Source organism: Monodelphis domestica, chromosome 5 (assembly GCF_027887165.1).
Source record: "Monodelphis domestica isolate mMonDom1 chromosome 5, mMonDom1.pri, whole genome shotgun sequence".
Classification (NCBI taxonomy): Eukaryota; Metazoa; Chordata; class Mammalia; order Didelphimorphia; family Didelphidae; genus Monodelphis; species Monodelphis domestica.
The window spans coordinates 264698666-264724661 of NC_077231.1; the positions used below are offsets into that span (position 1 = coordinate 264698666).

General features: G+C 37.0%; 1 protein-coding gene and 1 non-coding gene across 3 annotated transcripts in view; both read left to right on the plus strand.

Moving 5' to 3' along the window:
- NEBL (nebulette) overlaps positions 1-25996 on the plus strand; it is a 479586-nt gene that overhangs the window by 75927 nt on the left and 377663 nt on the right. The window lies entirely within an intron of this gene.
- On the plus strand, positions 12750-12807 carry MIR12391 (microRNA mir-12391). Its single transcript, NR_162964.1, has one exon. It is a non-coding gene; the product is annotated as a microRNA mir-12391 (primary transcript).

Sequence of the window (25996 nt, forward strand, 5' to 3'; positions counted from 1 at the left end):
CTGTGTGACCCAGGGCAAGTCACTCCCCCCTTCTGCCCCCCCCAATTTCCAAACTCTTACTGCTCTTCAGCTTTGGAACCAATATACAGTATTGATTGTAAGATAGAAGGTAGCAGTTTTAAAAAAGGAAGAACTAGAAGGGAACTTGGAAGTCATCCCTATGGCCCTACTGCCAATTTTACCAGTTTTCCAGATTACATAGGGTTCTCGGGTTCTGTAAGGCAAGATTACGTTTCAAAAGCAATCAAATATATATTAAGAACCTGCTATGTGCCAAGGACTATACTAAGCCTAGGGAATGTAAAAACAAAACTCAAATAATTCCTACTCTTGGGAGCATGCATTTTAATGGGGAATATAACACATGCATGATCTATCTTTATCTTTCTTATACACACACTATCTTTAAACATTATCTATGTCTCTCTAGATAGATAGATCAGAGAGTACTAAGGGAGGGGAGAATCTGGGAAGCCTTCATGTAGCAAATGAATTAAACTTTTTTTCTTTTAGATTTTTTATTGATTAATTAAGTAAGAGTATTTTTCCATGGTTACACGATTCATGCTCTTTCCCTCCACGTATCCCTCCCCTACTCCCAGGGCCAATGATCAAATGAATTGAATTTTAAAGGGAACTGGGGATCCCAGGCACAGAGCACAGGCAATGTAAAGAAAATAGAAAAATTGGCTTACTAATTTTCAGTTTAGCATGTCAACTTAATGATAAAAATCAGATGGTTGTGTGTCTTTAGGCAAATCACTCAACCTCATTTTTCCTTAGTTACCTCATCTGAGAAATTCAGATATATAATCTCTAAGGTCCCCTTTATCTTTTAACACTTTAGGAGTCTATAGCAAATCAATAATATAAATATAGATTAAGAAAAGAATAATTTGTCTGTGGTAGTAATCTGGACATGAGATAATGATGGCTTTAATTAGAAAACTGATGTAGAAATTGGGAGGTAGGTTTGAATCATGAGAACCCGAAGATAAATAAATGGCAGAATTTGTTGAATTTGGTACCTTACCTTTCAGTCCCATGTCTTATTTTTATAGATCCAGATCCAGAACACTTCTTACTTGAGAACTTAAGAAATATTTAATACAGTGGAAATAACTGTGGTTAGGTAATTAAATATTGTAAATAATATTGGTTCATGGGTCTGATTGATAGAATTATCATAGGAGACTTTCCTGAGGTACAGTGAGACTTTTGCAGATAAGATGATATTGACATTGTATTTCATTGTCCTTTCATTGGGTGGATCCTGATGTTAGGTTTATTGAAGAGAAATAAAGTAAGCTGATGTATATAATGAATGTTTGAGGAATGTATAGTCTTGATTAGGTGACCATTATGGATGGATTACTGGGAATATTCTCTCTCTGTCTTTGTCTCTCTGTCTCTGTCTGTCTGTCTCTGTCTGTCTGTCTGTCTCTCTCTCTCACACACACACACACATACACAAACATAGGTCACCTAATGTAATGGCCAAAATATTGAACTTAGAAAATTCTGAGTTAGAATTTCATTTCTGTCAAAGTATCTGTGTCCTTGTGAGCATCAGTTAACCACTTAAATCTTGAGGCAATACCCCAGGACACTATCACTGCTAGAATATTATATATTGAAGGTATTGCAAAGCTTCCATCATTATCTTTTTTGAGCCTCACAATAATCCTGTAAAATAGGTGTTATTATTGTTCCATTTTACAGATGAGGAAATTGAATGGATAAATTTGGAGCTGGAAAAGATCTGAAACATAATAGATTTAGGATTGGAAGGGGCCTCAGAGGCCATGTAGTTCAAGTTCCAAATTTGACAGATGAGGAGATTTGCAGAGAAGTTATTTGTTCAAAGTCTCAAAGAGAGTGTGACATCAGAGGCGGGATTTAAACCCAAGTCTTCCTGCCTTCCAAATTCCTCAATCTATCACCTATTCCAGATTCCCTCTCCCTGATTGTAATTTGCATTGGTAGATAGAATTCTCTCACTGGGAGGTCCTCACACTGACAAAATCACATTTCCTTCAGGTAAACATATATTACTTCTATAAATAGGCACACTTTTCCTTAGATATCCTTTATGATTCAGAAGCTGGTAAGGGGATAAATGAATATTTCTATAGTGGCTACTTTGTGCCCCCAATTGTGATAAGTTCTTTTTTTTTAAATAAATATTACCTTTCTTGAGCCTCATAAGAATTCAGCAAGGGAAGTGCTCTTATGGTCTCTATTTTAGCTGAGGAAATAGAGGCTGAGACTTGTCTTGGGTCACATAGCTAGTTAGTTCTGTGGTTGGATTTGAACTTAGATTTTCCTGATTCCAGGCCAACTGCCCTATCCTCTACAATGCATAGAGCTTCCTTGAAGGCATTTCAAGAACTTTGTAGTGTCTCAAAAGCATCATTATGAACTTGGGCTTCAATTCTCACTGCACTGTTATTTTGAAAAAGTTTTTGTTTGCCCTTTTGGGTGATTTTAAATTCTAGATCAAAGGGAAGTCTACTGTAAAGGGGAGATTCCATTTCCTTCTCTCTCCACCCCCTTCCCCTTACTCTGAACTTCAGGTAAGAAGTTCCAGATTGGAATCAGGTAGTGAGGTTGAGGACTCAAAATTAGAGATTTTTTTGGCCACAACTGAGGATTTACTGTCAAACTGAGTAGAGGCAGAGAGGCCAATTGGACTTGCTAACATCCTGAAGGAAGCCATAATGCTCCACATGAAATTATTAAAATGAAAATGGGAGTGTGGAGGCTGTGTTCCAATATAAGGAGAGCTTGGTCAGCTGTGTATACACTTAAATCATAATTTTTAATGTTATTCTTTTGTATGTTATGAAAATAACTTGGAGTGAATTAGGGAAGAACAACCAGGGAATAGAAGTTCAATTACTGGTGATTTTAAAAGACCATTTACAACACGCGGCTTTCTTTGGTTTTGGTACTCTGCACAGCGACAATCTGTTTCAGCAAATTTTCTAAAGCAAGATTCTCGTGGTGATAAATGCTGTTTTGCAAGTAATTCAATTCCTACAGCATGACTCCTGGAGGCCTTAAGTACCATACTTGTCTGACCTGATGTATGGGAAGGATTCATAGTTCAATGGGGAGCTAAAAGTGTGTGAGTCTGAACTTGGGCTCCTGGTATTTGCTATGGCATTAAGGGAAGCATTGTGTTCATCTTTATGTTCATAAAGACATAAAACTATGGTATATTTGTATTAATGAATCAATAAGAAGCTTAAGTCATGTGCCATCTGAAATTGATTTAAAAAATTATTCTAGAGGTTCTTAATGTTTTCCTTCACTGTGGGTGTACCAGTATTTTGGAATGTTAGAGACTATTGGCAGAATGAAGGACGAGAGAAATGTTGCCTTTTCTTTTACCTATTTCAATGCTCAATTTCATTCCTCTTTTTAGCTCTGGGGACGGTTGTTTAGGTTGCTATTTTTTATGTCATTAGATGACAAGAAAATAGAGGAACTTGTAGTCATTGACTGCAAAAAAAAATACTGTTCCCATGTAAACTTTCCTGGAAGTTTATAGACCATGTCAAATCTCTCTCTTTTTTTTATGTAGGTCTTTCTGACCCATTAATGATCTAACTTTTGAAAAATTCCTTACTTTTTTCCTCTAGGAAGACAATAGAGAGATGAATTTTGGGGAAAGAGATTGAGAATTTAAACCTGGATTTATGTTGGTTGGAAAATAGAGGTGATCCAAATATATTTGTATTTTATTTATACATGGATATGTTCTTGAAAAAATTACATGTGTAAACCTAATTTCTACAAATTGAAGTATATCTTAAGGCCCCTAGATTGCTAAAGAACCCTGCAGGGACTCATTTGGGAACATGAGAAATTTATTTTTTATTATGAATAATCAGCCACTATAAGATCTATTTTGTGTTAATTGGGAAACTTTTAGGATTCCCTCCATTCCCTCCCAACCTGCCCCCTCCCCTAGGATTTTCCTTTGTAATCCTGGAATCAAAGTTTATTTGTATAAGTCTCTCATAAAATATAGACTGGGGAGAGAAGGGCATGATTGAGGTGTCAGTGTGTCTATGTATCAATTTATTCTAGTCTTTCTCTTCAAAGAGCTAAAGAATCTGGAATCTCATGATTTCTTCCTTGAAGCTGGAAGCCCAAAGACCATTATCTCCCTTCTCTTTTTATTTCTTGTAAACATTGATCCTCATGCACATAGAACAATGAGTAATCGGTCTCCCCCCAGTGAGGAGATTATCATGCAAATGGTCAGGCAATTGTAAAATTGAGATTTGAACTCTGGACTTCAATCCCCACAAGCCCTTGCTCCACTTCCCCAAAATGCTTTGTAATCCCACGGAATTCTGAGGTGGGCAAGATCGAGAAGGTATTTAAGCTGATTACAAAGGCTTTTGAGCTCTCTCCTCTTGGACTTCCGTTTTGGGGCAGACTTGGCTCTTTCCATAATGTAGGTGAGGTCTTGTCTAGGCCACTCTGGCCTAAGCACATGTTTTTTCTTACTTGTATATTCTTAAATTCTCAACCTTTAATAAACCTCATAAAATATAATACTCCTTGCAGAGAGAAACTAATTTCTACCTGCCTCAGGCTCCCCTAAATTTTAATCTTTACACAATATTTTGTGTTAAAATAGGGCATAGGGGGCAGCTGGGTGGCTCAGTGGATTGAGAGTCAGGCCCAGAGACAGGAAGTCCTGGGTTCAAATTTGTCCTCAGACACTTCCCAACTGTGTGATCCTGGATAAGTCACTTAACCCCAATTGCCTAGCCCTTAGCACTCTTTTGCCTTGTAACCCATGCAAAGTATTGATTCTAAGATGGAAGGTGAGCGTTAAAAAAAGGCTATAAAGTGACCTCAAGATTCTACAAAGATGTTGTCTCCATCACCACGCACAATTAGTAGTTATTTTATATCCCCAACGTTTTATATGTTGTTGGACACATAGTAATTACTTAATAAATACTGGTTGATTAACTGATTTATGACAAAGATACTTTCTAGACTTTTCTAAAAATATTGATGCTGAGATCAAATGTCATTAATTTCCCTGAGGACCTCTCCAGTGCTGCTGGGTTCATAGACTTTCTGAGGGCTTTTTTAGCCATAGTAGTGGTCAGGGGCTTAGTTCTTGGACTGAGAGACTTCCAAAGGGAGTAGGAGAGTTATTGATTCTCCCTGGGCAGCTGAGCTTTTGGAGAAGCTGAAAGGAAGGTCCAGGGTGATCAGCATGCCCTGTCACTTTACTGGAACTAATAAGGCACTCCAAAAGACAATTTCATAGGCTTGTAGACTATTAACCCCCTGAATTCTAAGTGGGAAGAGAGAATGAAAGAGACAGGGTCAGATGTAGCAGGAGAGAGTACCAATGAATGATTATTATAGGTAAACACAGACATGGTCAGCTTTCTCCCTGGCTGCTGTTTAAGCCCAGCCACAGTGGCTGCTTCCATTTTGCTTATTATTTCTGGAGTGCTTTTATTTCCTGTTCTTCAGTGCTTCCTTCCAAACTAAATTTGTATTTGCTTTGTATGTATTTTGCATATGAATATAGATAGGCAATTCCAACAAAGTCTCAGTGTAGCTTTAAGCTATTAACGCTTTTTCCTTGCAGTTCCATGGAATGGAAGTTCCTAAAGTACGAAGACTGCTTTCTTTTTTGTATTTTTTTTTACCTCAGTGATTAGCACAGTTCTTGGCACTTAGTAGATGATTAATGTATGTTTGCTGATTAATATGTTATTCATGAGACTCAGAGAATGACTACTCTTGTGAAGGCAACAAGGACTCATGTTAGAAGGATATCCCATGAAGGGTGCCTAAGCTACCAGCAGCTTTTCCTTTTAGTTAGAACCTAGAGAATAGCAGTATCAGGCAATCCAGTCTATAGATGGATGATAATGCTTTTGTTCACCCATCAAGTTTGCCTGGAATTTCTGCTGCTATGGGTTTTATTTCTGATGGATAATTTCTGATCTTAGGGATTACTGCAGGGTTGTGATAATTTAGGAATCTTCCTAGGAACTTGTTTTCCTCCGAGGGGCACTGAGGGTAGGAAGTGTCTGGTTTGATTCAGAATTTCTGATAATTCTTAGAATTTGCCAAGAAAAGTTCTTTTTATACCCTAGTCACATCGCTGCTATGGTTGGCATGGCAATCCACCTTACTGCCCTGTTCCCCATTTTTCTCATTTATACATAGAAGCATGTACACATTCTACCTCTTTTGAGAGATTGAAATCTCCAGGCCAGAGTAGATCTGTCAGTCCTCTGTAATTTGGTTGAAGAGGCTGGAAAAGTCTTCTGAGTCTATTGAGAGTTGGGCTCTGATTCAAGTACTTTAATCCCCCATCCCCAAATTCTAGGATGCTGCTATTCTATATGTGATGGCAAGTGGATCCCCCTGAGAATACTTTAATTGTTTCTGCATCCAGCTCTTATCTCTGCGACAGTTGATTTGGAAATGTGCCTCACCATTCTGCTTCCCATTTTTCTTATTTGTACATAGAATCATTTGCTTTTCTGTTCATGGTGAAGGTTGTACTGGTTGGGATTTTCATAGTAGGAAAGGAGCTGGATAAAGTCAGTGTTTGGTTAGTTTTGCAAAGGTGGTAGATAAACACAAGATATTCAAATTCATTCCATTTATTAGGTTCATAGAGATTCAAAACTTGAAATGTTACAATGTATTAAGGTATAAAACCACACTGTTTGTTATTTTTCAATGAGGTAGCTGGTGGAAACATTATTTCTTCTTCCTTAATAGGAATAATAATGATTATGACATTGGAGTATACTCAAATTCAGCAGCTTTGTGTCAGGTTCATTTCAAAATTTAATCATCCACAATGTCCATTCATTGCACCTTGTATAACAAATATTAACCCTTTAACTATTTTGTACTATCTTCTCTCCTTATTTGCCTCAGGGAAGGCAAGTGTATTTGAAATTATTTGGCTGTAAGCTCACACACATTTACCAGGGAATTGTAATTCATTTGATAAAATAAGTTGCATATTAATCACCTTATTTAATTGTCTTCTAGAAGTATCTAGTGAGAGGAGACGTAAATAAATATTTCAGTAATGCTGAACTGGTTACTAACTTACACGTACTGTATTTAGAGCCTACCTTGAGTCAGGCTGGATTTAAGAATAATTTTCTAGATGTTTGCTTATATTTATTAAAAACCATAATTATATCTTTGTACTGTTAGAATTAGCATAACAGTGCTTTTTGAATTAGTTAATTCTTAGTTTCTGTGGGAGACTTCATAGGCAGTATTTTCTTGATTTTTGCATATGGACAACTTAAATCCAGACATCGATTATGTGATCAGTCTAGCATCACAAAGCAGCAAGAGTAAATCAATAAAATTTCAAGTGAAATTTTTTAAATTTTTGAGTAGATTTCACTTAAGTTGTCTTTTCTCAGGAACAACATGTACAATAAATTGTACCTAAGATGTTTTACCATGTAACCCCCTCTTTACTATAAGGAAGATTTCCTGCAACCTTAAATAGGATAAGTCACTTTACTTGCTATGTAAGTACATATAGAATGAAAAGAAAGGAAAAACAGAAGTCAGAGCTAAGAAACTATAATTAAATGGAGGTCTATAAATATATGTTTAGTTGTATATGTATGCCAACTCTAAGAACAACCATGAATCCCAAGCACCAATGCCAATCTTCTTCTTCTTATTGCCTTACTCCATAGAAGAAAATCTTTTAGGTCTTAACTGTAATTTTTACACACAATTTATTGATTATTTTATTTTAATTATTTTTAAGATCAAAAGGGTTAGAAGCTCCAAGTTTGAAGGTAAGAAAGGAGCCTGCCAAAAGCCAAACATACAGAAAATAAAAATGAGGAATTACAAACTGCCAGCTTAATAATAGTCTTGGAGGAATTTAGAAAATGCCTTTAAAACAAAATGTACACATGAATAATATACAGAAGTTTGGGGCCATTTAGTGCAGGGACAAAAATCCCTTGGTACTTCATTAGTTTTGAAGATTGTAATAGAAATGGTAATCTGTGTAACTATATTTCTTGTGGTGGTGGTGGTAACTGGATACTCTGGCAGGCTAAATAGGTGCTACTAGGGGACACACCTGAGGCTGCTTAGTTAAAATGAGGATAGAGGAGAGATAGATAGAGAGCTTGAGATAGAGAGATGCTGCTACAGGGGAATGCTCTGGGGTTTGCCTACTGATCTCTACTGATGACTAGTGGATCAATATTTTTCCTAACCTCCTCCTCCCTTCACTCCCTCCCTTCTTCCACCCTCTCCCTCCCAGTTTCTTCTGAAGCTTGTGGCTTCGCCCCTCCCCCTGAGTGGACTATGATATTTATGAGGAAAAAAACTCTTTCCTTTCTTTTCTCAGGTAAGGGGTTTATTGGGATAACAGGGCAAGGAAATTGAGGTGAGAGGGATGAGGGTTTCCCTAATCTAAAATGAGGATTATGAAGGTTTGGGAAGTCACAGCTGTGACAGGGGGACAGTCAGAGAGATGGAGGATAACTGTTAAGTCTTCTTTTTCTTCTTTCAATTCACAAAACCACAAAGGCTTCTCAGCCTAACTCCAGAAGCGCCCCCCCTCCCCCCAGGGTCCTGGGACAGAAGCTAATAGGATCAGTTCAGCTTCTTCCCCCTTCAGCCAGGCTTGCCTCCCTTGGTCAGTAAAAGCTCAGAGCAGAGGCTTCTTTCTTCTTTCTTGGTCAGTCAACCCCCCAGAGAGAGACAGAATCAGTTCCTCCCCCTGGCCAGCTTCAACTGCCAACTCCTGGGAACATTCCATTTGGAAACTTCTCCGTGATTGACAGACAGGTCCTTCACCTTGGTCTGCTTGCCTGGGTTGTCCTGCAAATCCTCTCTCTCTTCATGTCTCTTCCACAAGATTTTACTCTAATGCATCATACTTTGAGAACTGATATTTATAAGGATGTTTCTAGGTCTCACAAAGAAAAGCTTCTATGCCAAATATCCTTGGGCCATATTCCACCAGATATAATTAATCAATTCCACAAAAACATAACATTAGGCAAAATAACACTATAGTTCTACTGAGTTTCCTAGTTAGTATGTTACAAATGTAAGATGTCTTTATGGGCTGCCAAAATTCAGAGTAAAAAAGCCTTTCAATGAAATCTTTAGAGATTAACCACCATATAACTCTATTACACTTATATTGATTTGCCCCATTGGACCACTAATTTCTTCTTTCTCCCTTCTTTATCCCAATGTACCTAGATTTTCTTACCTGACAAGTAGGGGGTGGAGTGAGGATGAGGTATCCCATGTAGAACTACTTGAATCTCTCACTCTAACATGAAGGATGCTTAAAGGGGAAGGATGGTGAGGGGGCACCATGAGTGTTCAGCTAGTTTTCCCTCAAAATTCTATGCATTTTTATATAGTTTACTATAACCTTCAGGAGAAGAAGCCTGTAAAAAGCAGTGTGTATATAGTTTAGAAGGGAGGAGAAGGAGGATTAGGGAAAGGGGATGGCTAAAATGGATTCATGCATTAGTGGATCTTAATGATTCACTGGTATTCCCCACCTGTTCCCATTGGAATGTTTAGTGTTTAAGAAAAAAGTCTGGAGCTTAAAAGCAGTAAAGCTTTAGTTATTAGGAAAATTCACTTATATAGAACTCCCTGACTATGCTGGATAAATAGGGTGTTGCGGTGCTTTTAGTACATTTAACGACACATCTCTTGACTAAATAGTCAAGGGACGATAACCTTAGAAATCTCACCTTAGCTGGTTTAACAACTTTTTCTATTTCAAAGTAAATGAGTGTGAGGAATTTATAGAGTCCTAGGAATTAGAGTCAAAAGAAGCTTGGAGGTTATCTAGACCAATCTTCTCATTTGTTAGATAAGGAAAATGAGTCAGAGCTGGAAGAGTTCAAATGGCTTTCTCAAGGTTACGCTGATGGGAAGAGGCAGAACTGCAGGATGAGACCAATTCTTGGCTCTAAATGCAGTGTTCTTTAGTATAGCCTACACTGTCCCTCACTGATGTTTTCTGAGTTATATATTTTAGTGTCTATAACAGGGAATATATAATGTAGCTTAGATACTTTTATTTAGAAAATTATTCTTATTTAAATAACCATTGTTTGGAGGGGTCCATGGGAAATTCTTATTTCAGAGTTTCTAGGTAGAATTTAGAGAATTAATGTGGTTTTGTTCATGAGCATCCAGCCTTGGAACTGGGAACACCTGGGTTCAAATCATGGCTTGAAGAAGTAATTTTAATCCTTCAATACTCCAAAAAACTCTCTAAGATTATAAATAGCTGCTGAGTTTCCAATCTTCTTTGGCAAAGGAAGTTTTCACAGTGAGACCTCCACACACTGACGAAATCACAGACACTGTCATGACTTTGGGATGTTACCTGTATCAGCTGGTCAAGAGTTCCCCTAAACTAACCTGTTGAAAAAACTTCTAAAGCACATTTTGACTTAGAGAAATAAAACAAAGTCTGTAGCCCTATTAAAAAAACCCCAGATGTATGAACACAACATTTTTGTATATGATCCTTAGTGCAAAGGTTTTTAACTTGGGATCTGTGAACTTTTTTTTACTTCATCTTTTGATAACTACTTCAACATGCTTGGTTGATTTTGTTAGGCTAGATATTTTATTTTACATATATAAAACTCCATTATGAGGAGGGGGTCTATGGACTTTACTAGACTGCTGTAGGGGTCCATGGCACAAAAAGTTTAAGGATCTTTGGAATAGGGAGCTATTTGCAAATAACTTTTTAAGAGTATTTCTAAGTTATAATTCAAGGTATGCCTACACATTAAATATTTTTACATGATTTTCTCTAGTTATGTTGCTTGGTTTCTACAAGATACTAGGTATGGGTTCTATATTGCTTGTAGTTGTGCTTTGTGGAATGCTAATATAGGAAGAGATTCAACATGTGTATTGGATTTGCTGAACTGCTATTTTTTTCCTTTCTTTTCTTTTATAAGGCATGGCTTATTGGGTAGAGCATGAGGGAGAAATATATTTGGAAAATGAGGTGATATAAAAATAAAATGGCCATTAAAAATTAAGTAAAAAAGCCTTACAAACACTGCTTCCCCTTACTATTAAATATTTATGAATGAGATTAGTCAATTATTTTTCTTTATTCAAAGACTCAGATAGTTCAAAGTTTTGTTTAAATCATCATCATTGAAAACTGGTTGTTAAAAAACTCTAACATGAAATAATGGGAAAGCTTACTGGTCTGATGATAAAATAATTAAGTCTGGCATTATTTTTGAAAGAAACGGTTTTAAAAAATGACTTTGATATAGCATGTATCATAGGCTAAACTATATGTGGCTATCAGTAAGTAAGAAAATGCCTGGCCGATCAGCTCAGAAAGGTGATTTTCCTAAGGTTTGCGGTCATTTGTTTTCAGCAGGAAGACTGAATGCATATGTAGGAAAGAACCATCTGGGCACATAAATCACAACAAGCAAAATAATAATTACCACAGAAGGGAGGAGATGAAACTGTCATAATCCTTTCCCATTTGTTTTTTCTTGTCCATAACCTACTGTTTTCTCTTCTAAAAGCATTCATGTACAACAACCTTATCATGCACACGCTTCCCCACCAAGAGTTCCTAATGAGTTGACCAATACCCATGACCAGGACCAGGTGGTAAAAGAATGTAAAATTTGGCCAACTGACAAACTTGAGTAAGACTTCTGCATTTGACCCATATATTTTGGCTTGAACGACGCTGGTGACTTAAAAAGAACAACAATGACACTATTTTATTGAACTGGTATTTATTGATTTATAGAGCTTATAGGATTATAAACTACCAAGATTAGAATCTAAAGTGGAGTATGAAAGCCCAGCAAGAGATACGAGATATGGTTCAGAAGAGGCAAAGTAGGGAATCACTGGGGATTTATTAAGCACCGATTATGTATCAACAATGTGCTAGCTACTAGGACCACCGAGACAGAAACAAAATAGCCCCTGACCTCAAGGAGGTTATATATGTTCCAGGGAGATGGGAATTTGGGAAGTGAAAGATGCTTTAAATTATAAGGAAAGGCAAAGGCAAAGGCAAGGATAAGATATGGCTGGGGAAAAGGTGAGAGCAAGGAATGCTCTACTGAAAGATGGTAGTTATGGCCTGCGAGTTGGACATTGAGGGATGGGCAGGAAAATAAAACTGAGGTGGGAGAAGGATTTAGATAGCTCTGCATTTCTAGAAATAAACTTCCTTTTGACTGTGCAAATTTTACATGGGATAGAAGAACCGATGTGGTTATCTTGGTTGGCACCAATGAATATGGCTGTCCATTGGGTCAATGAACAATCTGGGATCAACAGTGCCACCCTGTGGCATCAGGTTAATAAGCACTTTATTAAATTGTAATAAGGAGGAATGTTTTCAAGTCCCACAGCAACCAGAACATCTTTTTTTTTTCTTTTTTAAGATGAGTTTTTTCTCCCTTTCTTTTGAAAAGAAGAAATTGCTATAGGAAGTAAGTCTTCTGCCAATCATGGGATACTAGATCTACTTCTTTCATTTATTTAAATCATTACCACCCTCAGGGAAGACCTACTTGCTGCCTCAAGGCTTGTGACTATCCATCTCCCTCCCCCATGTAAATATGTACATTTCCCCTACATAAAAGAGGTTTGAGAGAGCCTGGAGGAGTCACTGTGGAGTCCTGTTTGTGTTTGTGTCTGAGGCTCCCCGCATACCTCAGGGTGTTAAGCAAACCAAGGTGTGCATGGACCTGCAGATAAAAGCATACCATGGACTGTCTCAGGTCATGAAATAGCTATATGTATGCATGTGTGTGTATGTGCAAACAACTCAATACCTTCTTTCTCACAATTTGATTTTCTGTAAAAAAATGTTCTACTCATATTTGTTATGTAATTGTTGTTGCTGCTTATAGCCTGAAAAAAATCACAATTTTTGTCTAAGATGCATATAAAAATCACTTTGTTCCTGACTTTTTTCTCCATCGGGAGCCATGTTTGGTGGTCCTGATGCTATTTTATGGCATAGTAGGTGCAGAGAGTTAATTTAGATGTCTAATCAAATAAGCAAACTGTAGAGTAAGCTTTCGTTTTTATTCACCAGCTGTTCTCATCTGCTCTTCTCTTTTCTTTCCTCAGAGATTTATTTTCCTTTCCTGATTCTTTTCTTTTCTTCTTTTCTTTTCTTCTTTTCTTTTCTTTTCTTTTCTTTTCTTTTCTTTTCTTTTCTTTTCTTTTCTTTTCTTTTCTTTTCTTTTCTTTTCTTTTCTTTTCTTTTCTTTTCTTTTCTTTTCTTTTCTTTTCTTTTCTTTTCTTTTCTTTTCTTTTCTTTTCTTTTCTTTTCTTTTCTTTTTCAAAGACTACCCAAGTTCTCAAAATACAGCTGGAATCCATAGCTAGAGCTCCAGAGTTTTAGGCATCCTGTTACCACTGAGGCTACATCCTATACCTACTCTACATTTCACTTTTAATCTTGCTTGTTTATGATATTGCTACTTCAAATAGGCTGCCCCCACCAAGACTGGTGTTAGGGAATTATATTTATAATAAAATATTTGCATTTTTGAGCTTCCTAGGCATCCGTAGTTGACAATATACGATTGTCTCTAAGTACATTATTGGAGGAGGGGACAGGGTATGTACGAACAGGTATAATGATGGCTGATTATGTGTACTATGCTTTCAGCTAAGCCACATACTTTGTGTCATGTCATTTGGTCCTCAGTAGCAACCCTATGAGGTAGATAATATGAGCATTATTATCCCTATTTTCCACATGAAGATGGAGAGTGAGAGACTGACCCATAATCAGAGGAGGTGTGAAAACCAGGTATCTTCTGACACATGGAGAGTACAGGGCTTTCCCGATTTATGAGGTGACTACTCAGCACGTGGGTTGGGGTACAGACTATGAAGGAAGGTGGCATGGGGGAAAGGTCAGGAGAATAAAAAACTGAAACAGATTAGAGTGAGAAAATCATGACTTAAGTTTGTGGAATTGACAAACTTTTAAATTAGTGAAACTTACAGTAGTTTTGAAATTTGTATTCTGAAGTAAATTATTTGTTGGATACTTTTAAACTTTAGAAAATGCTTTTTACAGCATGTAACCTCCTCCCCCCCAACCCCCCATCAATATCTGAGCTTGCATTGAACCTTTGTGGGTGGTCATAGAGCTTGCTAGAAATAGAGAGGAGAGAGACTCCTTCCACTGGCTCTCACCATTTAGTTCAGGAAAAGTCTTTCACTACCAGGAAACCACTTCTGAAGGATAAAAGAATACTATTAGCATATCATGCCCCCCCCCCCCAAAAAAAAAACAACCCTCCAAAACGCCAGTTCTTTAGTTTTCAGTCAAGGCTTTCATGGCTTACTCATGATGACGGTGGGAGATTGGAAAAGTGGTAAATTGAGAGAAATGAAAGCCTTATGGTCAAGTTTCATATCTTTCCATAGTGGGTTAAAGAAAAGTCCCTTAATAGTAATCTGTTTGTGTTACATACAAAGGAAGTTCTGGGATTTTTTTTTCTAGGCCTGGTTCCTTTTGGGCATGGAGTTTGTAAAAGCTCTTTTTAGAACTTTTGGTCCCATTTCATCAAGGGACATAGAAATGACTCTTTAATATGCCATGAAAAGAGGGTAGAGGTAGAAGAATGGAGGAAGGTTGTAGGGAAAGCTAATAGGAGTAGAGGATGACTTTTTAGTACTTACAGAAGCATTTTTAAACAAAAAATTGGCAAGGCATGCAGATGGGTTGAGTACTTTTAGTATTGATTCTGCATAAAACTTATCATTGCATGTTTTGATTTTGTATGCTATCCTTGGAGTATCATTCTATTTTTTGAATCAAGGGACTGATTTTTCTTTGATCTCCTGTTTCTCCTCTTTTAATACCTTCCTTAAAGTTAAAAAACCAAAACCAAATTGAAAAAGAGCTTCTGCATGGATATGCTACATTTGTTTGAGTAAGTGTTTTGGCCAGTTAACATTTAGTTTATTACTTAAAGTACAGTCCCTGGCACATAGTAAGTACTTAACAAATGTTTGATTTAATGCGCAGGAAGAACTCTTTTGAATATTATGGAGAAATACCAACTGAAATACCGTAAAGGGTTTACATCTGGACTGGGGAGGAACAACACAGAATACTCATCTAAAAGGTCAAAATATTGAAACTGCTCCCCTGCCTACATTTCCAAGTATGAATTAAAATAGTATCAACCACGTATCTATTGCTGAATGCTGCATAATTGAGGAGTGGTTAGACCGAGGTGGAATTGATTTATAAGAATTTTTAGTAGAACTTTGAAGAAAGGGAAGGCTATGAGATTATGAGAATAGTATGGCTATAGAGATACAGCTACTGGATTTGTTGCTTCCATTTTCATTTTTTAAAAAAGAAAGTGATTGTAAAATGATGTTATTAAATATAATTGGTTCTTTGTTTATGGAAGACAATAATGGATAAAGGGAAGCTAGTTGGTATAGGAGTTGGAGTCAGGAAGGCTCATGTTTCTGAGTTCAAACATGACCTCAAATCTGAGGTCATGTGTAATGAACTAGAAAAGAAAATGACAAACCACTCCAATATATTTGCCAAGAAAACCCCAAATGGGGTCATGAAAAGTCTGACACAAATGAAAATGACTCAACAACAAAAATAGTGGATAAATCTTTAAGGAGGTTATAAGATAAATTAAAAGTATCTGGAATGTTAATCTCTTAAATTCCAATAGGCATTTATTAGGCACCCATGTGCCAGAACTTGTGCTAGGTACTGGGGATATGAATACAAAAATGAGATCATCTCTGCCCTCAAGAAGTTTATACTCTACTTACTCTACTGGAGGAGAGAGGGCTGAGAACAACATGTACATAGATAAATAAATTCAAACCCAATTTTGTTTTTGGAGGGAGAATTCTAGGAACCATGGGGAAAAGGAAATATACTAATGAACAGGTGATACTTGAGCTTAATTTTTACTTAATTCTTCAATTTTTGATCATCTTTACTTAAAAAAAATATAAACATGATGTAGACCAGTGGAGTCAAACTCATATAGAAATGGATCCCTGTAGACTTTAGGCATAATGACCTAGAAAATCACATGCTAACATTATTTATATTATATTATATTTTTATTTATTTTGTTCAACATTTCCCAATTACATTTTAGTCTGATTCAACATAAATGAGGTCTGGCTTTGACACTTTCAACCTAGATAACCATGAAACTCTGCCTCTCCAAGTGAGAAAGGAGGAATTATTAATATCTTGAGTGACTCATGAATATTCTGCTCTACGTCTTGATTTAATGACAAAATAGTTATTTTCTCCCCACTATTTTGGGTAGGAGATAGAACAAGTCAAACTGATAGCCAAGAGCTTTGGACAATAGTTAATTTAGTTTGGGTGGTGTCTAGGCTCCCCTTCTATTGTCACACTCGTACCTGTCACCCACTCCACCACTGGCCAGTTATTCCTTAAAAATTGGCTTCTGAATGATCCCACTTTCCTCTCCCCTTCTCTTCATAGTACCCTTGGTCAGCTTCTTTGCTACTTGTTCTACAAATGGTTGGAATCTGACAAATGGGGTCTAACATAGAATCAAAGAATTTTAGATCTGGGAATCTGGAAGGGCCCAAGAGATAGTTCATTCCTCTGTAGTATTACAGAAGAACTAATTGGGACCCTAACAGGTTAAATGACTTACTCAGAGTCATGTTAGATTTTAATAAAGCTTAGATTAATTTGAATATATGTAAGAGAAGAGTGAGGTGAATAGACAAACAATTCACTCAAGGGAGAAAAACTCTTGACCCTACATTAAAAATTTAGGAAGAAGGCATTGAAATTAATATATTCCATTTCGTGGGGTTATGAGTGATGGTGCTTCCCAGGGTAGGTAGAACTTTTGACAAGAGTATTCTTTTTTTCCTCTTCTCCTCTACTTCCTGGGTTTGGACATCTGATAAGGAAAACAAATGTTTTTCTTCCTAGATTATGTCTTCCAGGTTACAATATTTACAGTTTTAATCCTATTGGAATGAAGATGAACAGTTTACTTATTCCTTAAAGAAACCAGAACACTTTCCAAGCCTCTCTAGTGCAAAAGAATTAGATAAATGTATTTAAAGTTTCTTATTAGAGGTAAGTATTTTTGGTAAATATAATAAAAGATTTATTGTTTAGAATTACTGCTTACAGGAGAGTCCTCTGAAACAGTGCCTCAATTTCAGGGATATATTATTAAGTCTAATCTCCCCACTTAGGAGTTATCACTCCTCTGGAAACTCATAAAGATAAGGGTTCTTGGATAATTAGGATATTATGCACTCTTTCAAACAGCATGATTCAGGCCAAGTAGGGATTGCTGAATCCCTAAATTAATCCACTAGGGAACAAATCAAGTGTACATATAACACATGTATATATGTATTATATATAATGGATGTATATATTTGGCACCATATAACTTTGAGTTTTTCACACTGATCTCCAACCATTTAATTGAATCAAGATAATGTGTCTGTGATTAAAACATATCTAGAAGATCAGAGGCTAAAGAAGCCTGCAGAGGGATTTACTTAAATGATCTAATCAGTCTTTCTTTTCACAGAAGACACAAAACTGAGAACCTGACAACTTGAGGTCATTAACAATTGCAAGGCACTTTTCATAAGAGTAAGAGTATTTAGCCCCAGTGTCCTGGCCAAATTCCAACTCCAGTAATTCCATTTTGCCTCCTGAAAAGTACCCCTGTGGCTTCTGGTGGATGCAGTGTTATTGTGCCCTCCTTATCCCAAAGTGTGGGGCTTTGTACGGGGATAGCCTTGTATGCTGTCAAACAGATGCTCCATTCCTGTTACATGACCGCATTATAGATGGAGGGCAAAGCTGCCTCTAACTGTTGAATGCTTAGTATAGGACAATTTCATTGTTGGCTGTAATGGGGGTTACTTGGGGGTAGATTTTATTTTTATTGATCATCTCCTCTTACTCCCAAATGTGTGATAAGGAATACTAACATGGAACAGTGAGTGATGACCACATACAATGTCTGTTTGTAGTTGCAAATTTGGGTCTGTAGTAATAATGTATTAAATTCTGTAGCGTGTGTAATTGTAAAGTGCATTCTGAAACATTTTTCTTTGTTAAGACTAATTTTAAAGCCTTCTTAAGTGAAAATTTTCATAATTTAATATCAATTAATCAGTGTTCATTAAGAACCCACTATGTGGAAGGCACTCTGCCCTCTAGAAGCTGACATTCTGTTGGAGGGAAGCAACACGTACAGGCACGAGTAAGTAACAAATATGTATAGAAGAATTACAAAGCGATTTTGTAGGGCAGTGCTTGAGGATTGCTAACCATTGTGAGAACTAGGGAAGGCCTTTTATAGCAGGTCACATTGGGGCTTAGCCTTGAAGGGAACTGGGATTTCCAAGAAGGATAAATGAGGAAGGGAAGAGCATCTCTTCTACCAGACCAGACCACCCAAACTCATGGTGACGTAGCACTAAAGAAATGTGTTGGCTTGAAGTAATATGGCCATTAATCTGCTCTTGATGATATCACTCTTTCCATTAGCCAAGAATTAATTTATTTTAGCCTGGACAATGGATTCTGACCAGCAAAACTGGCATCTGGACCAGGAGGTTTCAGACTTAACCTTTTGATGATTCTCACCTAGATAATATGAATAGAAGGCTAAGATTCAAAAGAAGCTAAGTCCCAAGTGAGAAGTATAATAATGAGACCAAGGATATGTGTGGAATCAAAGGGCTTAGCCTTGGTAAGGATGAAGATTGCCTTGCCATCTATTGCCATCTGAGGGAAGGAGAAATTATTGGAACATTTCAAGGCGTGGAGGTTGGGAGATGAAAATGCTTGAGTTGGATAGCTGGTATCTCTTCAATAGAGGAAGGAGTATGGCCATCTTCTGACAGGGAAGAGCCTGGGGTCATGTTTGTGGAAAGCAGAAATGTTTTGGAATAATTGCTGTAGACTGATAGGAAGAGCATAAGAGATATGTTAAAGATTATTTTAATTTGTAGGGAACCCAGTCAGAATACTTTTGGGATTTTCTCTAAGAGTCTTTGTGTTCTCAGAAATATGAACTAAATAAGGTAGATATTACCCAAAGTTGGGAATGAGTAGTGTAGACAAGGGATTGTGGGCAATATAAAGATTGAAAAGAGCAGACTGCTGGAAAGGATGACAATTTGCTCAAGGCTGAGTAAAGAGGAGATGAAGTTAGAACAGAAGTGGTCATTGAGAAAAAAATCAGTGGGTCAAGAGAAAGTCATGATGAGTGAGGGCAAAGAGCAAGTTCAGAAAGAGTGAAAATGTGGAAAAATTGGAAGAGGAGAAGATGATGATCAGAAAAGGGAATATTAGAGTTCCAGATCTTGGAAGGTGAGGTTTGTTTACCAAGGATGAAAGAGCAGAAGTAGATTGAGACTGTCTAGGGTAAGACTGAGTTGAAAATGAATTATTTTTTAATTCATGGGAAGGTAGAGTAAAGGGATTTTTGCTTAAGATGGTAATTCAGAATATCAGAAATTGGGAGGAAGAGGTTGGGAGTTGAGCTAAAGGGACATGTTCAGATTCCACAGGGAATACTTCATAATTGGAATTAATTAATAAAGGAGCTTGTAGAATGAAGCCTCAAGTCTAATTAGAACTTCTTGATGGTTCTTGATCTCTCCACAGACTATAGAATTTGGGAATATTTTTCTCAGTTTGATGTCCTGGGTTGATTGAACAGGTCATCCACACTCTACTACTGAGTTGTACTGAGCTTGCAGTCAACAAAAGATGTTAGGCCTTTTCTGGAAACTTTCTAGCTTTCCCATACCTAATGCTTTGTAATTGATTTAAAAATTAATTAAAGACTTTATATTTATTCTTATTTTCACTTTCCTATTTTCTGCTAATATATTTTTGAATCCTAATTTTGGACCTCATTGCTATATGTCCTTTTCAAATTTTATAACTTTGTCCATTATATTTTCACTGAAATTATTTGTAAAAGTGATGAAACATGATAGGGCCAAGTTCACCACTTTTCAGCATACCAGTGGAGACATTCACAAATCAAACTTAGGTTCCTTACTTACTATACTCTGTAGCTTTTTAGCCATCTACAATATCCCTAACTGTTCCATGAAACACATACAACATTTCTCAGTCCTGTTTTTAAGGATATTGTGAGAGAATTAAATGCTTTTCTCAAGTAAAGATTATATTATGTCTATGGCATTCCCTAATTCACCAGTCTAATAATTTTGTCTAAAAATGAAATGAGATATATTTGGCAAATTTCAAGACATACTTAAAACCATTTTCCCTTGGGTTTCTTCCCTCCTTTCCTTCTTTCTCATCCTCCTTTTTCTTTCTTTTCTCCCTTCTTCCCTTTCCCTTTCCACCTCCTTCCTTCTTGCCTACATTTTCCTCCTCTCTTTCATCTCTCTATGTGTCCTGTGTTTCTAAGAATTTCATATTTCTCTCATTAATCTTCAAAACATACTTGCTTAAAAATGATCATCATACAGATTAGAAGTCAGAGGGGACGAGGTCTTTAGCTACTTTTAATGTTTACTACTAGTCTTCATCACCGTCCTTTCCAACCAAATAAATGCACGTAGAATCTTGAACAATATTAGAATAAAAGGGTCTGAGTAATCAGGGACTACAAAGAAAGCTCTTACACAAGATATTCCTTTGTTTATATAAATAAAATCAATAGGACCTAATTACCACACATAGATCCTTCATTTGTCAGGTTATAAAACAATTTGGATCTAAATAAAAATTGTTTAATTTGTATTGAAGGTATTATGGAGGTGACAATTGCTAACCTGAGTCTTCATTTTTTAAAATATAATAAATGAAGTGATTGCAAACTCATATATTATTCCAGAAAATGCAAGTCCCTTTAAATGAATATCCTTTTCATGTTTTGAAATATTCTATAAGACCAATCAAGTGAATGTATTGTACTGATAATGATTCTGACCCATTCAGTAAAACAAGAAAGTTTAATAGACTAACAATCTCTGTTTAACATGAGATTCCAATGTATAATTCATGCAAAAGGACAAACTGAATAGAGATTTTAAGTGATTTCCCTTTTGGTTCCCTCTCAGTGGTGTGACTGTGTTGATAGGATAATTTTGAATAAGGAATATGAATTTCCTGAAATATTTGTTTTTTTTTAAAGACATAACCAACTGTATATTTTATTTGACTTACTTAATAACATTGCTAGTTTGTCCTCTAAGATGGCCATGGCTATGGCCATTTAGATGGATAGGTTCTCCCAATTTCCCTCCAGGTATTATAGATTTATGCATCTTAGCTGAGATGTGCATCTTCACATTTCTTTTGCTTCCTCATCTAAATTTAGACCTTCTCAGATTAATTTTGATGTAATTCTTGACATTATTATTAAAAACAGCAACAATAATAATAGTGATGGTTTGTAATAATTAGCATGAATTAAGTGTTTATCTTAACCAAACATGAATTACTGTAATTTTTACAAGTGATCGTCACCAACTGTAATTTATTCATATAAGATCTTTGTATATTTACCAGATGTTAACCACTGTCTATCACTATGTTTACAGCCTATAATTTATCCTTGTTACACTTACCTGTGGTCGACAGTACTTTCATCAATTATAAGACAAAGAATGGACCAGTGTCATGTACTCCATTAGATGATCAGAAAATATGTTTTCTTTCTGCTTCTGTTAATGATGTCATGTGCTTTGTGTGTTCAATAGGTTGAGATAATAGCTAAATGAGCCATATGCCAATGTTGTGGAAGCTCAAGGTAAACAACTGTAAAAACCTTTGAACTGCTTTGACTAAGAAGTTTGATATTATGAATCACATAATTATTATCTTAAGGAAAAGAGAAACAATGAATGTTTAACTTGTCCTGAACTCAGAGAGTGTATGATGGGGATATAATTGGATTTGGGAGAACTTTGCTTTACTTTCTCCAATTTTCCATAAAGGTTATTTTGAAGGTGAAAAGGATTGACAAATCCTGCACTGGTCATCTTACTGGTCATATGGGAGTATGACTAGCAGGGATTAGATGTTGTATGGAAAAAGGTAACATGAGTATTTGCAGCTTCTGGTTGTAAGACTAGAAAGCCTGCTTGTCTGGGTGGGGAGGGGGATGAGGACAGTTCTTTTAAAACCCCTCACATATCCCTTGTTGATGGTCTTACCTAATCTAGTTTCTCATCCTGTGACCATTCCAAGAATAATGTGCCAGATGGAGTGAAAATATGCCAGGCTGGTTGGTACTGGCCCCATCTGTTTGGAGTCCCTGGGGGCTGCATCTGCATCTGCAGAGCTGGGGTTGGAGGGGCAGAGCAGAGGGGAAGAAGACAGTGGCAGATGGGAAAAGGTTTTATATTTGGTTTGTATATGTGGGGAATCATCCCAGATGGCCCCTCCTTCAGCAGTAGTCTTGTGAGGGAATGGGGAAATTTCCAGTGGGAAAACTGGCTGCTCTAAGGGCTGGATTCTTCTTCTGATTTAAACTCAAAATCCTACCCCCTGCTATTAACATCCTGAGTTAAGTGGCCATTTCCCTGCTAAGCAAACTTGATCTACTAAGTTCAGATCACTAGTTGCTATATCCTGATGCTGAATTTCCTCTTTTTCCTCCATCTTTATGATGCCACATTAGAGGAGAACATGTACCTGAGTCTTGGTAATAATCTCTTTCCTTTTTATCATGCCCCACTGCTCAACAAATCAACTCAATCGACTTTGGTCAAACACCTACAGAGGAAAGTATTCTATTAGGAATACAGACACAAGATGCAAAGATCCCTAAAAGTGCCCTCAAGAATCCTTATGATCTATTTCTCGGACTTGTTCACCATTCACTTCAACAAGTTTGATTCAAAAGCTTATCTACAAGGCAATGTGTTAAGTGCTGGTGATGCAAGACAAAAGGCAAAACAGTCCCTGCCTTCAAAGTGCTTACATTCAAACATGCATATCCAGGTAAATAAATGCAAACTACAGAAGGGCCCTGTATCAGTACAAGAATGACTGTAGATGACTGAAACCAGGAATATAAATCTGTACACACAAAGTCTCTCTCTCTCTCTCTCTCTCTCTCTCTCTCTCTCTGACTCTGACTCTGTCTCTGTCTCTGTCCTCTGTCTCTGTCTCTGTCTCTCTGTCTCTGTCTCTGTCTCTCTCTGTCTCTCTGTCTCTGTCTCTGTCTCTGTCTCTCTCTCTCTCTCTCTCTCTCTCTCTCTCTCTCTCTCTCTCTCTCTCTCTCTCTCTCTCTCTCTCTCTCTCTCTCTCTCTCTCTCTCTCTCTCTCTCTCTCTCTCTCGCTGTCTGTCTGTCCCCTGTCCCTTAGCATATTCTTTAGTGACCTCCTACTCCCCTACTAAACAAAAGGAAGGGGAAAGTGAAAAAATGAAATTGGAATTGCTGGTGCTGGTGCTAGGTAGCTTCCTGGTTGAAGGAAACTACTAATGGGGGGGGGGGGGGAAGGGACACCAGTGTATATCAAATGTAAATACAAAGTAATTTTGGGGAGAGAAACAACTAGGTTGGCGATCTTGTGTGGGAGTTCGTATTTGATCAGTATCTGGATTCAGAAATGAAAAGTGACAAGGGAGCATATTTTAGATATAGATAGGGAATAACTTGTTCAAAGGTATAGTGGTGAGAGATTCATTATTTCACAAATTCATAATTATAGAAGGAGCTTTCTCAATCAAATCAGATGAAGTAACAGCCCGATTTAGCATTGTCTACCGACAAGGCTATCTACCAATATTATTAATTTTAAGGGATATTACCATATTTCTCCATTTTTGTTTTTACTCTTTATTGCTCATCACATTATCAACCACTCAACTTATCTTAATTTTTAAAGTTATCCATGTCTATTTTTGTGTGACATGTAGCAATGCTCATTTTAGTATTGACATTAGTTGTGCTGTCTCTGACATGATGAACAAATTTGTCAGTAAGGAAGTGTCATTATTTTTCCCATCCATTTTATACAGGTGTATGAATAGTTGTTTAATTTCTTTTATTTTTTTTTTTTTTAATATATTTTATTTGATCATTTCCAAGCATTATTCGTTAAAGACATAGATCATTTTCTTTTCCTCCCCCCCCACCCCCCATAGCCGACGCGTAAGTCCACTGGGCATTAGATGTTTTCTTGATTTGAACCCATTGCTTTGTTGATAGTATTTGCATTAGAGTGTTCATTTAAAGTCTATCCTCTGTCATGTCCCCTCAACCTCTGTATTCAGGCAGTTGCTTTTTCTCGGTGTTTCCACTCCCATAGTTTATCCTTTGCTTATGAATGGTGTTTTTTTTTTTCTCCTGGATCCCTGAAAGTTGTTCAGGGACATTACACCCGCCCCTAATGGAGAAGTCCATTACGTTCGATTATACCACAGTGTATTAGTCTCTGTGTACAATGTTCTCCTGGTTCTGCTCCTCTCGCTCTGCATCACTTCCTGGAGGTTGTTCCAGTCTCCATGGAACTCCTCCACTTTATTATTCCTTTGAGCACAATAGTATTCCATCACCAACATATACCACAGTTTGTTCAGCCATTCCCCAATTGATGGGCATCCCCTCGTTTTCCAGTTTTGGGCCACCACAAAGAGCGCAGCTATGAATATTTTTGTACAAGTCTTTGTGTCCATTATCTCTTTGGGATACAGACCCAGCAGTGCTATGGCTGGGTCAAAGGGTAGATATTCTTTTGTCGCCCTTTGGGCATAGTTCCAAATTGCCCTCCAGAATGGTTGGATCAGTTCACAACTCCACCAGCAATGAATTAATGTCCCTACTTTGCCACATCCCCTCCAGCATTCATTACTTTCCTCTGCTGTTATGTTAGCCAATCTGCTAGGTGTGAGGTGATACCTCAGAGTTGTTTTGATTTGCATCTCTCTGATTATAAGAGATGTGGAACACTTCTTCATGTGCTTGTTAATAGTTTTGATTTCTTTATCTGAGAACTGCCTATCCATGTCCCTTGCCCATTTATCAATTGGAGAATGGCTTGATTTTTTGTACAATTGATTTAGCTCATTATAAATATGAGTAATTAAACCTTTGTCAGAGGTTTCTATGAAGATTTTTTCCCAATTTGTTGTTTCCCTTCTGATTTTAGTTATATTGGTTTTGTTTGTACAAAAGCTTTTTAGTTTGATGTAGTCAAAATTATTTATTTTACATTTTGTGATTCTTTCTATATCTTGCTTGGTTTTAAAGCCTTTCCCCTCCCAAAGGTCTGACATGTATACTATTCTGTGTTTACCCAATTTACTTATGGTTTCCTTCTTTATGTTTAAGTCACTCACCCATTTTGAATTTATCTTGGTGTAGGGTGTGAGGTGTTGATCTATTCCTAGTCTCTCCCACACTGTCTTCCAATTTTCCCAGCAGTTTTTATCGAATAGTGGATTTTTGTCCCAAAAGCTGGGATCTTTGGGTTTATCGTATACTGTCTTGCTGAGGTCGTTTTCCCCCAGTCTATTCCACTGATCTTCCTTTCTGTTTCTTAGCCAGTACCAAATTGTTTTGATGACTGCTGCTTTGTAATATAGTTTGAGGTCTGGGACTGCAAGGCCCCCATCATATGTGTTTTTTTTCATTATTTCCCTGGATATCCTTGATCTTTTGTTCTTCCAAATGAACTTTGTTATGGTTTTTTCTAAATCAGTGAAGAAGTATTTTGGTAGTTCAATGGGTATGGCACTAAATAGATAAATAAGTTTGGGTAGGATGGTCATTTTTATTATATTGGCTCGTCCTATCCATGAGCAGTTAATGTTTTTCCAATTGTTCAAGTCTAGTTTTAGTTGTGTGGCGAGTGTTTTGTAGTTGTGTTCATATAGTTCCTGTGTTTGTCTTGGGAGATAGA